The following is an 18921-nucleotide window of genomic DNA, read 5'->3' on the forward strand; positions in this document are numbered from 1 at the left end:
TAATTGTCCAAGCATATCCTAGTACAAGAAGCACCACAGGCATATGTCCTAAGGTCCTAGTTATTGGTGTCTAGCCTTATTATTTGTTTCTTTCATTCTTGTTGCCAATCCTTGGCTTTTCTTTTCTTTTTCTTTCTTACTTTTCTTTATTTTCCAAGGATGTTCATTAATTGGAGGTTTTATAACAGCAACTAAGTTCACACTACAAAAGATATTCTATTCTGCAGCTTTTATTATTGAGCTTATAATCTAATCAAGCAATTACCACCACTAAACTTTATTCTAATTCCTACTACATTGGACAATCACTTTCTATTTCAAACATTTTTTCTTATTGATGCAAAAGGGAAACAAGACAGAATTTAATGCAGATGAAGATGAAGACAAGCGTTTAAACTAGTACAATTAACAGACATCAAAATTTGTACTATTTGAACTAAACATCAAGGTAAACAGCAGCTTCTTATTCAAAACATTTCAAAACAGAGTGAATTTTGTGATAATACAACCTCTCAGGAGTGTCTTGCAGCTTTCCTTTTGTCATCATCATCTTTTAGTTTTGCATTTCCCTTGGTGATGATTCTTTTAAGAGGCTGAGTGTCTTTTCAGCTGAGTGTCTTTTCCAAGCACTTAGGCAGATGGTTAGCATGCATGAATTTTTGTAGGTTCTTGAACTTACTTTGGTGAGGGAACACCAAACTTAGTCCCTTGCTACTGTCTATAATGCATCAGTTACATGAAACCTTCTGCTTTTGCTAAAAGTAATAAAACTAAAAACTAGAAAACAGACAATAGTTTAGTGGTTTCCCTGATTGCTTGGAGCTAGTAACCATTGATGCAGAGGGTTGAAATGTGTTTTTAAATAAGATTTTTAGTGGAACACCAAACATAGCATCCTTCATTCACCCTTAAATTATTTTGGTGTGCAACACCAAACTTAGCTCCTTGCAATACAGATAAGTCTACTTAACTTTTTTATTGAAATAGTTTAGGAAAAGAAAACTACCTCTGGTTGGGTTGCCTCCCAACAAGCACTCTTTTAATGTCACTAGCTTGACATTAGGTCCTTGTTAGGGTGGCTGATGATTATGGTGCCTCAGCTTATCCCCTCTCACTGGGAGCCTTCTTCCTGTTCCTTGATGATCAATCTCTATATGCTCCAACGAGAGTATCTTATTGACAGTGTAATAATCATCAGTCTGTGGGCCTGTCTCCAACTGTTGGTATATCAGTTGCACTTTGTCTCCTTTAGAGAACCCTTCAGTTGGGATTCTTTTGTTTCTCCACCCTTTTGGAATCCTTTTCTTGCTCTTTTTTCCTTTCTTTGGTGGCTCTTCTGTCTTTACAACAGGTTTTATATCAGGGTCTGTCTTCCTTATGATCAACTTCTCACTTTCTTCCTACCTTATCTTCTCATTCTTTACATCTTCCTTTCCCTTTTGTTCTTCTCTAATATTTGTCTTTTGCTTTGGAGGTGAGCTGATAAGTGCTTCATTGGGTTTTTCTTTCCAATGTAAATCTTCTTCTTCAACCCTCATGCAGCTTTTCTCTTCAACAGTATGCTGTATTTCCTGGAAGACATTTAGAGTGATCTTCTCATCAATTACCCTCAAAGTCATTTCTCCTTGTTCCACATCAATGATAGCCCTTGTTGTGGCTAGGAAAGGTCTTCCCAATATAATAGAGTCATTCCCCTCTTCACCTAAGTCCAGGATTACAAAATCTGTTGGAAATATAAATTTCCCTACTCTGTGATGGGTGGAAATCAGATTCCACACCAAAACTCACCGGCAAGTGTATCGGGTCGCATCAAGTAGTAAAACTCACTTAAAGTGAGGTGGATCCCACAGGGATTAATGGATCAAGCAATTTTAGTGAGTGATTACTTTAGTCAAGCTAACATTAGTGAATTATGTGAAATGTAACCAACAGAAAGGAAATTTTTAGGAATTTAAAAATGCAAAAAGTAAATTGCAGTGAAAGTAAAGAGCAGAATGTAAATTAGATGAAGCTTAAATGACAAGGAAAGTAAAATTGCAGCAGATTTCTCTTGCTGGAAGTAAATTGATAGAACCTTAAAGAACAAGAAATATAAATTGCATCAAGTGTAAATCAGCAGAATGTAGATTGGACAAAAGCTTAGAGAGCAAGAAAAGTAAATTGCAACAAAATGTAAAGGGGGGCTGGGTGCTAGAAATTTAAAGAAAGCAGTAAATCAAGCAATTGAAGAGATCTTGAGAACAAGTGAAAGAAAATTTTAAGTGCAGAAAAATTTAAATTCATATCACAGTAGCTTCAAATGACAAATGGCAGAAAGTAAAATTGCAGAAGAGAAGGAAATCGTAGAAGAAAAGGAAACTGTAGCATGAAAGTAAATTGGGAGCAATGTAAACAGAAAAGTAAAATTGCAGATAAGGAAATTGGAGCTGAGGATTGTAGCAATTTAAATTGTATAAACTGAATTCAATGTAATTGAAATGTAGAAAGTGCAGAAAATTAAAAGTGTTTCAAAGAGACCTTCTATTCTACCCTACTCCTATTGCTCTCTAGCAGAGCCAGCCTTTCTAATGAAATAAAACAGATGCCTTTTTATAGGCTTTACAAAAAATGAAAATGAAATTGAAATTGAAATCAAATTAAATGAAATTCCTAATCTAGCTTGTTCTTGTGCCTTTGAGTGATGATATGGGCTTTGATTGCTTTGGATTTGAATGAGAGTAGATCCGGATGCATTTGGTGACTTGGGTCTATGAAGAATTGGATCCAAGATGGCACTTGATGGCATGGGTCAGGAGTGGCTTGGTTCAAGTGGGTTGGAGGCATGGGTCCGGTTTGGCTTTGGTTCAATTGAAGTGGAGGCATGGGTCAGCTCCCAGGAGAGCGCTCTGTTTGATTTTGTGAATGCTACCCTTGCTCTTGGTTGGCGAGTCAATTTGGTGTCAATTCTCCTTGCCTAGCTCCTTGTCCATAGCATAGCTCTCCTAGCGCTCACTAAGTGAGCGCTGTGTTCAAATTGAGAGCGCTACCTTCATTTGCTTTGTTGTGTGCCTTGGTTTCTTGGACTAGAGGCACAAAAAAGTGAAGAAGAGTGAGCGCTGTGCTTGAATTTTTGAGCGCTACTCTTCATTGTGCATGCATTGGCTTTCTTGTTGCGTGCTACCTTGGTTCCCCTCTTCGAGCCTTGGTCTAGTGCTTTGTTGTGCGTTCCTTTTGGTTGATTTTTGGGCCTTAAATATGCTTATCAATTGTGCTTCAATTTCGTGTCAAATATAGATTTCTATATATCGTTGGAAAGCTCTGAATATCAACTTTCCAATGCAACTAGAAGCGCATCAATTGGACATTTTTAGCTCAAGTTATGGCCCTTTGAAGGAGGCATGGTCATGTTGTCAGTAGGCTTAAAGAAAAGCCCGAAAAAGTGAAAAAAATCCAATGTAACGTGGCCTAAGGTTCCAAAGCGTGCTCCAACTTCAAAGCGTGTGCAATTTTTTTTTTAGCTTATTTTGTACTTTTTTGCTTCTTTTTCTTCTTATTTCCTACAAAGTTTATCAAATCAAAAGATCAAAGAAATATACCATTTAAGCACAAAAGAATGCAATATTTAAGCACTAATCATCAATTTCTTGTATGAAAAAGCATAGAAAAATATGACATGATGACATGTCATCACTCTCACCAAGAGATTTTCAATCACCCCCGTGGGAATTACCAGAGATCTATCCACTAGCTCTAATGACATCTGTGTAGGCTTCACTTCTTCTATAAATAGCCTTCTCATCATAGACAAAGGCATCAGGTTGATACTGGATCCTAAATCACACAGTGCCTTGTCAATGATTATGTTACCAATGGTACAAGGCAAGAATAAGCTCCCAGGGTCTTTGAGTTTTGGTAGGATGCCTTCTTGGATCACTGCACTGCATTCTTGTGTTAAGATCATTGTCTCTTTTTCATTCCAGCTCCTCTTCTGGTTGATAAGTTCTTTTAAAAACTTTGCATACAAGGGCATTTGCTCCAATGCTTCAGCAAGAGGAATATTAATTTCCAGCTTCTTGAAAAGCTCTTGGAACTTGGGAAATTGTTGATCCTTGATCTCTGATGCCAGGGCATTTTGGCCAGTTTCACTGACCTTTTCTTTACTGTTTTAGGGTAGTTTCATGCATTTTCTTAGGAAATAAGCAAGTTTTGGGTAGAATTTCACTTACATCTTGATTCAAGCAAACATTGTGAATTTTATATGATTTTATGAGAATTATGCATGAATTTAATGACAAATTGGATGATGCATGACTCATAACATGGATTAGAGCTTTGATGCACTTTATTTGCTTGATTTCAGGACAACGGAAGCAAGGAAAAGCCACGTTAGTAGCCACGTTAGTCTAACTAACGTGACCACTAACGTGGAATGGGAGCTATCTTGCAACGTTAATGAGAAAAGTAATCGCCAATAACGTCTTCGAAGCCATCATAGCCCACGTTAATTACCACGTTAACTACATTACCGTGGTAGTTAACGTGGAAGAAAAGGAAGCTCCAAGAGTTAGTGGTAAAAGTAAATGCCACTAACGCTCCAAAAGGGCAATTGGCCACGTTAAGAGTCACGTTAACTCAGTTAACGTGAACTCTAACGTGGAAGAGGAAGATAATGCCAACGTTAGTCACACTCACCTTTGTCACTAACGTTGGACTAAGCCCATATTGGCTACGTTAAGAGCCATGTTAACTTGGTTAACGTGAACTCTAACATGGAGGGAGCAAGGAATCGCCAACGTTAGTGACAATCACTTTTGTCACTAACGTTGGACTAAGCCACTATGAGCCACGTTAGTTACCATGTTAAGTGCAATAACGTGGAAGCTAACGTGGAGGAAAGAATTGATGAGCCAACGTTAGTGACACTCACCTTTGTCACTAACGTTGGAGATGGCAACCACCACCACGTTAGTGGCCACATTAAGACAATTAACGTGGGGCACTAACGTGAGAAGGGGCATTTGGAGCATTAGTGACAAAGGTAAGTGTCACTAACGCTCTCGAGGCTAAGGCATGCCCACGTTAAGAGCCACGTTAGTTATACTAACGTGGACTCTAACGTGAGAAAAAGGGGCTAAAGGCAACGTTATTGGCAAAGGTAAACGCCAATAACGCTCGCGATGGACCAAGAGGCAAAGTTAGTGGTCACGTTGATGCCAAGGCATCTTAGGCTAGTTTCACTAGTATTTTTCTGTTAGTTTTAGTGGTTTTATGCATTTTCTTGAGCTTAAAGTAACCAAGAATGGTTAAAAGAATAACAAAGCAATGAACCATCCAAACAATATGATTTTGATGCAAATTCCATGAGTTTTAGTTATATTACTTGAATGCTATGAATGGAAGATTTCTCATGAAATTTTGCAAGACTTTGATGCAATTGTTTGGATGATTTCAGGGAAGAAGAGGCTAGGCAAGGAAGCAACAAAGTCAATAAAGGAAGCTTGAATATCACATGTGGAGTTTAAGTTCCAGTTTAAGCCTAAACTGGAGCTTAAACGCCAGAATCATGAAGGCTAAGAAATGCTGAAACTGAAGTTTAACCTCCAGTTTAACCTTAAATTGGAGGTTAAACGCCAGAATGAAAGTCTCACCAAAGAAGCATTCCACGTTTAACCTCCAGTTTAACCTTAAACTGGAGGTTAAACGCCAGAATAAGAATGCCAATCAGGAAGCATTTCCACGTTTAACCTCCAGTTTAACCTTAAACTGGAGGTTAAACGCCAGAAATGGGAAGTGCACCAGGGAGCCATTTCCACGTTTAAGCTCCAGTTTGACCTTAAACTGGAGCTTAAACGTGTTTGACCAAGTTTTCTCCTCCAGGGTTGCTTTCTCCATTTCCACGTTTAAGCTCCAGTTTAACCTTAAACTGGAGCTTAAACGTGTTCGACACCTCCAGGGCTACCTTTCTCAGCTTCCACGTTTAAGCTCCAGTTTAACCTTAAACTGGAGCTTAAACGTGTTCGACCTCCAGGATGCCTTCTTCCATTTCCACGTTTAAGCTCCAGTTTAACCTTAAACTGGAGCTTAAACGTGTTCGACCTCCAGGGCTGCCTTTTCTATCTCCACGTTTAAGCTTCAGTTTAACCTTAAACTGAAGCTTAAACGTGTTCGACTAAGTTACCCTCCAGGGCTGCCTTCTTCCATTTCCACGTTTAAGCTTCAGTTTAACCTTAAACTGAAGCTTAAACGTGCTTCCACAAAAGGCATCACTGGAAGTGTCTGGCGTTTAAGCTACAGTTTAAGCTTAAACTGCAACTTAAACGCCACTCTTGGAAAAGGTTTCTGGGCCAACAATATTGCGGTTTAAGTTAGTATTTGAGCACAAACATTAACTTAAACTTACTCTGGTATGAAACCCAATTGAATATCATGGTTTATGGGATTGGGCCTGAAGGATTGATGAGTCTGAAATTTCAATTTATTGAGTCATGTGTCATTATTTGATTATCACTAAGTTGGCTCAATGAATGTTACAGATTTTGGATCAACAGCCTCATCAAGATTATGGATCATAAACCCAAGGCAAAAGGAAAGCAAGGAGAGGCCTCAAAGCCCAAGAAACACAACAGAAGCTCAATATAGAAAGTGTATAAATAGGATAGAATTTAAGTTAGGAAGGACTTTTATCTTTCATTTGGCTAGTTTTCATATCTTTGTAATTGAATTCAGAGCTATGACTCACTAAACCCCCTTTCATTGGGTTAGGGAGCTCTATTTTAATTCAATGAATCAATAATAGTTTATCTTCTTCTTCAATCTTTTCTCTTGAATTTTGTTAGAAAGCTTCTCGATCTAATTCCATTGGGTAGTTGTCTTGGGAAAGAAACTACCCATAATTGGAATCCTTCGGAACCTTGGGAAAGGAATGGAGGATTCATGCTAGAGAAGCTTTCTCACAGTGAATTGTATTGGGGTTTGGATGGATATTGTGACATGTAATCCTACCAAATTGTGGTTCATGAAACTGTGTGGTAAAATCAGTGATCGAGCATCATCTCTTCTTATGAACATTTAAACCAAGGGATTGGGAATTTGTTTGTTTTTAGAGAGAATTGGTGAGCCAAGGGATTGGGATTCAATCATATAAGATTGCCAAGAAAAATTCAATGAACGCATTGGTTGAGGAAGAGATAAACATGTTTTGATTCGGAGATCTCAATATCTCCTATAACCCAATGAATTCCCCATTTCTGATTTCCACTTTCTCTTTACATTCTGCAACTCAATTCATGCAATCACCCCCATTCCCTTTTAATTTCAGCAATTTAGCTTCTGCTCTTTAATTCATGCAATTTAAGATTCCGCCATTTAAATTTCTTGTCATTTACGTTTCCCGCCAATTTTACATTCCGAAATTCTCATCTAAATCTTGATTCCGCTCAACTAGAACACACTTCTAATCCGAATTGCTCACTCAACCAATCCTTGTGGGATTCGACCTCACTCTATTGTGAGTTTTTACTTGACGATAACCGGTGCACTTGCCGGAAGGAATTTTGCCGATCGTGCAATTTCCTAAATCGTAGCATAACAAGTTTATGCGCATCAAGTTTATGGCGCCATTGCCGGGGATTGGTTTTCGATTGACAATTCTCAAATTGGAAGTTAACTAGATTGAGCATTTTTTTTTGTTTTGATTAATTCAGTACAAGTTACTTGTTGAATTTTAATTTCTGCACTCTGTTACATGCTTTCTTTCTTTATGCCTTTAAATTCAAGCAACTAACTCACTGACTCACTAACTGTTTGAATTAATTCCTCAACTGCTCTAACCATACTCTTCCATTAACCAAGAGTATTTCACTTGTTTGTTGCCTGTGCTGTGTTCTTGTATGACAGGTAGGAGAGGAGAGACATCAACTCCTCCATATACCGAACCAGAGAGGACCCTTCATAGACTGAGAAGGGAAGCAAGAGGGAAGAGAGTACTGGGAGAAGAGGAATCTGAAGGAGAATCTGAGGACAATTTTGAGGAAGCTTTAGATCTCAACATGGATAGAGAAGTTCACAACCATGAGAGAGCTGATGGAAACAATGCCATTCCTGAGAGGAGGGTTCTTAGTTCATACATAAACCCAACCTCTGGGAATTGTGGTAGCAGCATCCAGAAACCACCCATTCAGGCCAACAATTTTGAGCTCAAACCACAGCTAATATCACTTGTGGAGAATCATTGTTCATTTGGTGGAAGTGCTAATGAAGACCCAAACCAACATCTCACAAAATTCCTGAGAATTTGTGACACTGTGAAGTCCAATGGAGTCCAGGAAGATGCATATAAACTGCTTTTGTTCCCATTTTCACTTAGGGACAAGGCAGCTAAGTGGCTGGAATCATTCCCAAGGGGGAGCCTAACAACCTGGGATGAGGTGGAAAGCAAGTTTCTGGCACGTTTTTACCCCCCACAAAAGGTCAATAGGCTTCGATCTGAGGTTCAGACGTTTAGACAACAAGATGGTGAAACTCTCTACGAGGCATGGGAGAGGTTCAAGGATTTGACAAGGAAATGCCCACCAGACATGTTCCATGACTGGGTGCAATTGCATATTTTCTATGATGGACTGTCTTATGAATCAAGGAAGGCTGTGGACCATTCATCAGGAGGTTCATTGAACAGGAAAAAGACTGTGGAAGAAGCCATTGAAGTGATTGAAACAGTGGCTGAGAATGAGTACTACTATGCATCAGAGAGACACAACACTAAGGGAGTCATGGAGCTGAACCATGTTGATACAATTCTAGCCCAAAATAAGGTGTTTGCCAAGCAACTAGCAGAGCTCACCAGGAAATTAGAAACAAAACAAGTGGCTGCAATTCACACACAAGATCAAGAGGAAGAAAGCACTGAAGGAGGTGATTGGGAAGAGGCCAATTATGTAGGAAATCAACAAAGGCAACCATATGATCCACATTCCAACACTTACAACCCAGGCTGGAAAAACCACCCAAACTTTGGGTGGGGAAACCAGCAAAACCAACATAACAAGTCCACATACCAAAACTCCAACCAAAGATCATACCAAGCCACACAAAACACTTACTCTCAACCACCATATCATAGCCAAAATAATCAATCTGCTCAACCTAATCCGAACCAACAATTTCAAGATCAATTAAACAGGATAGAAGGAATGCTTGCAACCATGAGTCAAGACATAACCGAATTGAAAGCTTTTAAGGAAGAAGTGAATTCTAACCTGCAAAACCAAGGAGCTGCCATCCAGAAGCTAGAAAATCAAATCGCTTATTTGTCTAAGCAAACCTCTGGGACAAGCGATTCTCATGCTGCCAAGGCTATTGCAAGGGAAGAATGTAAGGCCATAACCCTCAGAAGCGGAAAGAATCTAAAGGAGATCTCAAAAGAAACCACAGAGGATGAAGCAAAGGAAAATGTGAGAGATAAGGAACAAGGACAATCTTTTACATCGTCTGCAACAAAAGAAAAAGAAAAAGAGGACCTGAAGCCGTATACACCTAAAGCACCATATCCTCAACGTTTGATGAAAAGTGAAAAGGATGGCCAATTCTCCAGGTTCTTGGAGATTTTCAAGAAGCTTCAAATCAACATTCCGTTTGCTGAGGCAATAGAGCAAATGCCACTCTATGCAAAATTCTTAAAGGAATTAATGACCAAGAAAAGAAGCTGGAGAAATGAGGAAACTGTGTTTTTAACTGAAGAATGCAGTGCCATCATCCAGCACAAACTGCCTCAGAAATTGAAGGATCCAGGCAGTTTCCAAATCCCCTGCATCATAGGAGAAGTCATGGTGGAGAAGGCCTTGTGTGACTTAGGGGCCAGTATCAATTTGATGTCTCTAACAATGATGAGAAGAATGAAGATTGAGGAAGCTAAACCAACAAGAATGGCCCTCCAATTGGCAGATCGAACTTTTAAATTCCCTCATGGGATAGTTGAGGATTTGTTGGTGAAAGTGGGAGATTTTATATTTCCTGCTGATTTTGTGGTGTTAGATATGGAGGAAGAAGCCAAAGCTTCAATAATTCTGGGAAGACCCTTCCTAGCTACTGCTGGAGCCATCATAGATGTACAAAAGGGTGAACTCACTCTTAGACTACATAATGAGAAATTGGTGTTTAACGTATTCAAGGCAATGAGCTATCCATCAGAATCACTAAGGGAATGCATGAGGGTTGATGTAGTGGACATTGCAGTACAAGAAACTTTTGAGGAAACAATAAAGGAAGTGGCAGAGGAGGAGTTCACCAAGGATATTGAAGTTAGTGACATCAAGGCTGCTGAAACAACCATGCCAAGCATGCGAGAGAGAGTGAAAGAAGAGAAGGAAGCACCAAAACCTGAGCTCAAAGCATTGCCCCCTAATCTCAAGTATGCATACTTGGGTAGTGATGAGAGTCACCCTGTTATCATTAGCTCTGCACTGAGCCAAGAACAGGAAGAAGAATTGATCAAGGTGCTACAAACTCATCAAGATGCCATTGGATGGACCCTAGCTGATTTGAAGGGGATAAGTTCATCCATATGCATGCATAAAATCTTGTTAGAAGAGGATGCTAGACCCTCCATTCAAGCTCAGAGAAGATTGAATCCCGTCATGAAAGAAGTGGTACAAAAGGAAGTCATGAAGTTATGGCAGGCAGGGGTAATCTACCCCATTTCTGATAGCCCATGGGTTAGTCCCATCCATGTAGTTCCCAAGAAAGGTGGCATAACTGTGGTGCCAAATGAGAAGAACGAACTCATACCCACAAGAACCGTCACTGGGTGGAGGATGTGCATAGACTACAGGAAGCTCAATGAAGCCACCAGAAAGGATCATTTCCCACTCCCATTCATGGATCAGATGCTTGAAAGGCTTGCCGGACATGCTTACTATTGCTTTTTGGATGGATATTCAGGCTACAACCAAATAGTAGTTGATCCTAGAGATCAAGAGAAAACATCATTTGTTTGTCCATATGGAGTTTTTGCTTATAGACGCATGCCCTTTGGATTGTGCAATGCACCTGCCACTTTCCAAAGATGCATGCTGTCCATCTTTTCGGACATGATTGAAAAATTTATTGAGGTCTTCATGGACGATTTTTCTGTGTTTGGAGATTCTTTTCCCAGCTGCCTACACCACCTTGCCTTGGTGCTTAAGAGGTGCCAAGAGACTAACCTAGTATTAAACTGGGAAAAATGTCATTTCATGGTCACAGAAGGAATAGTCCTTTGCCACAAAATCTCTAATAGAGGCATGGAGGTGGACAGAGCTAAGGTGGAAATCATTGAAAAACTACCTCCACCAAGTAATGTCAAGGCAGTTAGGAGTTTTTTGGGACACGCTGGATTTTACAGAAGGTTTATTAGAGACTTTTCTAAAATAGCCAAACCTTTGAGTAACTTGCTTGTCTCTGATACACCCTTTGTATTTGATAAAAATTGCATGCTAGCCTATGAACTTTTGAAGCAAAAACTTTCCTCTGCACCTATCATTGCCCCACCTGATTGGAACTTACCTTTTGAACTGATGTGTGATGCATCAGACCTTGCTATTGGGGCAGTGTTAGGACAAAGGAAAGACAATTTGGTACATGTGATTTATTATGCCAGTAAAGTCTTGAATGCTAACCAAAGGAATTACACAACCACTGAAAAAGAACTCTTGGCAATAGTCTTTGCATTTGACAAATTTAGATCCTATCTCATTGGATCTAAAGTCATTGTCTTCACTGATCATTCAGCTTTAAAATACTTACTTGCAAAACAAGAATCCAAACCAAGACTTATTAGATGGGTTCTTTTGTTGCAGGAATTTGACATTGAAATCAAAGACAAGAAGGGTGTAGAGAACAAGGTGGCAAACCATTTATCAAGGATACCATGTGAAGAAGGAAGCGCACAAAGCACACATATAAATGAGTGCTTTCCTGATGAACAACTCATGGTAATTCACAAAGCACCCTGGTTTGCAGACATAGCAAACTTCAAGGCCACTGGGAGTTGGCCGTTGGAATTTAACAAGCATCAAAGGAAGAAATTGGTAAATGATGCCAAATACTTCATCTGGGACGAACCATACTTGTTCAAAAAATGTTCCGATGGCATACTCAGAAGATGCATATCAGAGGAAGAAGGAAGGGAAGTCTTATGGGACTGCCATGGCTCCACTTATGGAGGACATTTTGCAGGAGAAAGAACAGCAGCTAAGGTGTTGCAGTGTGGTTTTTATTGGCCCACTATCTTCAAAGATGCAAAGGAACTAGTGAAGCACTGCCATGAATGCCAGAAAGCGGGGAACCTGCCAAGAAGAAATGAAATGCCACAACAATTCATTCTGGAACTTGAATTGTTTGATGTATGGGGGATAGATTTCATGGGACCCTTTCCCTCCTCATACTCAAATAATTACATTCTTGTGGCAGTAGACTATGTCTCCAAATGGGTTGAAGCAATAGCAACTCCAACCAATGATAATAAGGTAGTCATGAACTTCCTCAGAAAACACATTTTTTGCCGTTTTGGGGTTCCAAGAGCAATCATCAGTGATGGAGGAAGCCACTTCTGCAACAAACCATTAGAGGCATTGCTTCTAAAATATGGAGTCAAACACAAGGTAGCCACACCATACCATCCACAAACAAGTGGGCAAGCCGAAATATCTAACAGAGAACTCAAAAGGATCCTGGAAAAGACTGTAGGAACTTCAAGGAAGGACTGGTCGATTAAGCTAGATGATGCTCTTTGGGCATATAGGACAGCTTTCAAAACACCAATTGGAATGTCTCCTTACCAACTAGTATACGGAAAAGCTTGCCATTTGCCACTGGAGTTGGAGCACAAGGCATACTGGGCCTTGAAACTTTTGAACTTGGACAGCAAAGCTGCTGGAGAAAGAAGGATGTTGCAAATTCAAGAGTTGGAAGAGTTCAGAGCTGAAGCTTATGAGAATACCAAAATTTACAAAGAAAGAGCAAAGAAGAAGCATGACAGCAACATAGCCCAAGGAAATTTGAAGAAGGACAAAAAGTATTGCTCTACAATTCTAGGCTGAAGCTATTTCCAGGGAAGCTAAAATCAAGGTGGTCTGGACCATTCCTTGTCACCAAGGTCTCCAAATATGGACAAGTAGAAATTATGGAAGAAAAGTCACAACGAACCTTCATTGTGAACGGTCAAAGACTCAAACATTACTTGGGAGAAGTGGAGGAGAAGGACAAGGTTAAATATCACCTCAACTGAGGAAGCTGACCGTCAAGCTAATGACGTTAAAGAAGCGCTTGTTGGGAGGCAACCCAACCTGAGGTAATGCCCTTTTGCTGTTTCTTTTATTTGTTTCAATAAAAAAAAAAAAGGGTGAAGTAGTTTCTGTGCATTGCAAAGAATTAAGTTTGGTGTTTCACACCAAACAATGAATTCGTGGATCAATAATTCAAAGGGGAATGTGTGACTCTAAGTTTGGTGTTCCACCATAAAGATCAACTGAACACAACAACCTTTGAATTATATGAAAGGAACAACCATTCTAAGCAGTCACAGAAATGCTTAAAACCCTTAGCAGCAACTTCATTCCAAAGAGAACTCAAGGATTCAAAGAACAGAGAAGTAAGTGGGAGACTAAGTTTGGTGTTCACACACCAACTTAAGACTCAGATACTTACCGACACATAGTTGAGCTAACCAATCAAGTGCTTGAGAAGCAAGCAACTTCATCACTCTTTGCAGGAAAGGAAACAAGGATCTTAAAACATGAAGCAACAATTAGGAGAAGAAGGAGAAATCAAAGTGTTTCCTGGCAACAAAGAGAAAACAAGGAATTTCACAAGGTGGTGTTGTTCCTTGATAATTCTTTAAAAAGGGCAAACAAAAGCATGCTTGTTCTGGTTTAAACTGTAAATGTTGAATCGTTCTGGAATGTGAAGTTTTTAGTATATTTGTCTGTTTATTGCTTTGAATAAAGTGAATGCCTAGATGTTTGGATACAACTTCACTTTCTTAAACAAGTGCTTGTCATGCTTGTTCTGTTTCCAAAAATAAAAGAAAAGTTTGAACAAAAGTAACTTGGCTCAATTAGTGACAAATCAAGTAGAATTAAGTGGTGGTATGCATGCTTGATTGTTTAGTCAGATCACTGGAATTAGAGTGTAGAATTATCATTTTTTGTGTAGAAATTGAAAACTGTCTATGGATCTTGATGAAAAAATGTCTTTGGCCATGAAAAAGAAAGAAAAAGAAGAAGAAAAAGCCACTGAAAAGGGTAACCAAAAAGCAAGAAAATTGAGAAAATAAGCTAGGCACCAATGGTTTGAACTTCTGAGACAAATGCCTGTGGTGTTTATGTATTAAGGATATGCTTGGATGAATAGGTTCTGAGGAGTGTTTCAACACTTGGTAACTTGGGTTAACTAACCCGGGATTATCAACCAAAAGTCCATTATCAAGAGCAACCTAAATACAAAACATTTAGTCACACAAAGAGGTGCTGGGCACCAATGTCTCAAGAAGAAATGTGAACTAAAATGCCTGAAGTGGATATGTGTAGTGCACTGATAAGAAAAAGAAAATGCCAAAGGCTTGTGCAACACATGACACTAAGCAAACAAGGAGCAAAGGAGCTCTAAGAAAAAGAAAAGAAAAACAAAGAAGAGAAAAGTGCTAAGGACATAAGAATAACAAGAGGCCATAGCAGTGTTTGATGGATGCAATGAAAAAGTGATAATCTTACCTGATAAGAATGAAAAAAGTGATGCTGCAACTTTCTGCATAAAACCCTTCTGAGGAACTTCAAATGCTTGCTAATATAGCCAATGTAATTGCTTTCTGTTTCATACTTTCTTCTTAAATAACTCAGGACTTGCTTAGGGACAAGCAAGTATTAAGTTTGGTGTTGTGATGCCAAGGCATCTTAGGCTAGTTTCACTAGTATTTTTCTGTTAGTTTTAGTGGTTTTATGCATTTTCTTGAGCTTAAAGTAACCAAGAATGGTTAAAAGAATAACAAAGCAATGAACCATCCAAACAATATGATTTTGATGCAAATTCCATGAGTTTTAGTTATATTACTTGAATGCTATGAATGGAAGATTTCTCATGAAATTTTGCAAGACTTTGATGCAATTGTTTGGATGATTTCAGGGAAGAAGAGGCTAGGCAAGGAAGCAACAAAGTCAATAAAGGAAGCTTGAATATCACATGTGGAGTTTAAGTTCCAGTTTAAGCCTAAACTGGAGCTTAAACGCCAGAATCATGAAGGCTAAGAAATGCTGAAACTGAAGTTTAACCTCCAGTTTAACCTTAAATTGGAGGTTAAACGCCAGAATGAAAGTCTCACCAAAGAAGCATTCCACGTTTAACCTCCAGTTTAACCTTAAACTGGAGGTTAAACGCCAGAATAAGAATGCCAATCAGGAAGCATTTCCACGTTTAACCTCCAGTTTAACCTTAAACTGGAGGTTAAACGCCAGAAATGGGAAGTGCACCAGGGAGCCATTTCCACGTTTAAGCTCCAGTTTGACCTTAAACTGGAGCTTAAACGTGTTCGACCAAGTTTTCTCCTCCAGGGTTGCTTTCTCCATTTCCACGTTTAAGCTCTAGTTTAACCTTAAACTGGAGCTTAAACATGTTCGACACCTCCAGGGCTACCTTTCTCAGCTTCCACGTTTAAGCTCCAGTTTAACCTTAAACTGGAGCTTAAACGTGTTCGACCTCCAGGGTGCCTTCTTCCATTTCCACGTTTAAGCTCCAGTTTAACCTTAAACTGGAGCTTAAACGTGTTCGACCTCCAGGGCTGCCTTTTCTATCTCCACGTTTAAGCTTCAGTTTAACCTTAAACTGAAGCTTAAACGTGTTCGACTAAGTTACCCTCCAGGGCTGCCTTCTTCCATTTCCACGTTTAAGCTTCAGTTTAACCTTAAACTGAAGCTTAAACGTGCTTCCACAAAAGGCATCACTGGAAGTGTCTGGCGTTTAAGCTACAGTTTAAGCTTAAACTGCAACTTAAACGCCACTCTTGGAAAAGGTTTCTGGGCCAACAATATTGCGGTTTAAGTTAGTATTTGAGCACAAACATTAACTTAAACTTACTCTTGTATGAAACCCAATTGAATATCATGGTTTATGGGATTGGGCCTGAAGGGTTGATGAGTCTGAAATTTCAATTTATTGAGTCATGTGTCATTATTTGATTATCACTAAGTTGGCTCAATGAATGTTACAGATTTTGGATCAACAGCCTCATCAAGATTATGGATCATAAACCCAAGGCAAAAGGAAAGCAAGGAGAGGCCTCAAAGCCCAAGAAACACAACAGAAGCTCAATATAGAAAGTGTATAAATAGGATAGAATTTAAGTTAGGAAGGACTTTTATCTTTCATTTGGCTAGTTTTCATATCTTTGTAACTGAATTCAGAGCTATGACTCACTAAACCCCCTTTCATTGGGTTAGGGAGCTCTATTGTAATTCAATGAATCAATAATAGTTTATCTTCTTCTTCAATCTTTTCTCTTGAATTTTGTTAGAAAGCTTCTCGATCTAATTCCATTGGGTAGTTGTCTTGGGAAAGAAACTACCCATAATTGGAATCCTTCGGAACCTTGGGAAAGGAATGGAGGATTCATGCTAGAGAAGCTTTCTCACAGTGAATTGGATTGGGGTTTGGATGGATATTGTGACATGTAATCCTACCAAATTGTGGTTCATGAAACTGTGTGGTAAAATCAGTGATCGAGCATCATCTCTTCTTATGAACATTTAAACCAAGGGATTGGGAATTTGTTTGTTTTTAGAGAGAATTGGTGAGCCAAGGGATTGGGATCCAATCATATAAGATTGCCAAGCAAAATTCAATGAACGCATTGGTTGAGGAAGAGATAAACATGTTTTGATTCGGAGATCTCAATATCTCCTATAACCCAATGAATTCCCCATTTCTGATTTCCACTTTCTCTTTACATTCTGCAACTCAATTCATGCAATCACCCCCATTCCCTTTTAATTTCAGCAATTTAGCTTCTGCTCTTTAATTCATGCAATTTAAGATTCCGCCATTTAAATTTCTTGTCATTTACTTTTCCCGCCAATTTTACATTCCGAAATTCTCATCTAAATCTTGATTCCGCTCAACTAGAACACACTTCTAATCCGAATTGCTCACTCAACCAATCCTTGTGGGATTCGACCTCACTCTATTGTGAGTTTTTACTTGACGATAACCGGTGCACTTGCCGGAAGGAATTTTGCCGATCGTGCAATTTCCTAAATCGTAGCATAACTAGTTTATGCGCATCAAGTTTATGGCGCCGTTGCCGGGGATTGGTTTTCAATTGACAATTCTCAAATTGGAAGTTAACTAGATTGAGCATTTTTTTTGTTTTGATTAATTCAGTACAAGTTACTTGTTGAATTTTAATTTCTGCACTCTGTTACCTGCTTTCTTTCTTTATGCCTTTAAATTCAAGCAACTAACTCACTGACTCACTAACTGTTTGAATTAATTCCTCAACTGCTCTAACCATACTCTTCCATTAACCAAGAGTATTTCACTTGTTTGTTGCCTGTGCTGTGTTCTTGTATGACAGGTAGGAGAGGAGAGACATCAACTCCTCCATATACCGAACCAGAGAGGACCCTTCATAGACTGAGAAGGGAAGCAAGAGGGAAGAGAGTACTGGGAGAAGAGGAATCTGAAGGAGAATCTGAGGACAATTTTGAGGAAGCTTTAGATCTCAACATGGATAGAGAAGTTCACAACCATGAGAGAGCTGATGGAAACAATGCCATTCCTGAGAGGAGGGTTCTTAGTTCATACATAAACCCAACCTCTGGGAATTGTGGTAGCAGCATCCAGAAACCACCCATTCAGGCCAACAATTTTGAGCTCAAACCACAGCTAATATCACTTGTGGAGAATCATTGTTCATTTGGTGGAAGTGCTAATGAAGACCCAAACCAACATCTCACAAAATTCCTGAGAATTTGTGACACTGTGAAGTCCAATGGAGTCCAGGAAGATGCATATAAACTGCTTTTGTTCCCATTTTCACTTAGGGACAAGGCAGCTAAGTGGCTGGAATCATTCCCAAGGGGGAGCCTAACAACCTGGGATGAGGTGGAAAGCAAGTTTCTGGCACGTTTCTACCCCCCACAAAAGGTCAATAGGCTTCGATCTGAGGTTCAGACGTTTAGACAACAAGATGGTGAAACTCGCTACGAGGCATGGGAGAGATTCAAGGATTTGACAAGGAAATGGCCACCAGACATGTTCCATGACTGGGTGCAATTGCATATTTTCTATGATGGACTGTCTTATGAATCAAGGAAGGCTGTAGACCATTCATCAGGAGGTTCATTGAACAGGAAAAAGACTGTGGAAGAAGCCATTGAAGTGATTGAGACAGTGGCTGAGAACGAGTACTACTATGCATCAGAGAGACACAACACTAAGGGAGTCATGGAGCTGAACCATGTTGATACAATTCTAGCCCAAAACAAGGTGTTTGCCAAGCAACTAGCAGAGCTCACCAGGAAATTAGAAACAAAACAAGTGGCTGCAATACACACACAAGAGCAAGAGGAAGAAAGCACTGAAGGAGGTGATTGGGAAGAGGCCAATTATGTAGGAAATCAACAAAGGCAACCATATGATCCACATTCCAACACTTACAACCCAGGCTGGAAAAACCACCCAAACTTTGGGTGGGGAAACCAGCAAAACCAACATAACAAGTCCACATACCAAAACTCCAACCAAAGATCATACCAAGCCACACAAAACACTTACTCTCAACCACCATATCATGGCCAAAATAATCAACCTACCCAACCTAACCCGAACCAACAATTTCAAGATCAATTAAACAGGATAGAAGGAGTGCTGGCACACATGGGTCAGGACATAATTGAATTGAAAAGCTTCAGGGATGAT

At 39.5% G+C, this 18921-nt stretch overlaps 2 non-coding genes across 2 annotated transcripts; both read right to left on the bottom strand.

The window, feature by feature from the left end:
- Window positions 1–8453: 8453 nt before the first annotated feature.
- On the bottom strand, window positions 8454–8557 carry LOC148577499 (small nucleolar RNA R71). Its single transcript, XR_015904481.1, has one exon. It is a non-coding gene; the product is annotated as a small nucleolar RNA R71 (small nucleolar RNA).
- A 9596-nt stretch (window positions 8558–18153) lies between these two features.
- On the bottom strand, window positions 18154–18257 carry LOC148577500 (small nucleolar RNA R71). The gene has a single exon (XR_015904288.1). It is a non-coding gene; the product is annotated as a small nucleolar RNA R71 (small nucleolar RNA).
- Between the last annotated feature and the right edge of the window lie 664 nt (window positions 18258–18921).

This window comes from Arachis ipaensis, chromosome B1 (assembly GCF_059453495.1).
Source record: "Arachis ipaensis isolate K30076 ecotype BB chromosome B1, ASM5945349v1, whole genome shotgun sequence".
Classification (NCBI taxonomy): Eukaryota; Viridiplantae; Streptophyta; class Magnoliopsida; order Fabales; family Fabaceae; genus Arachis; species Arachis ipaensis.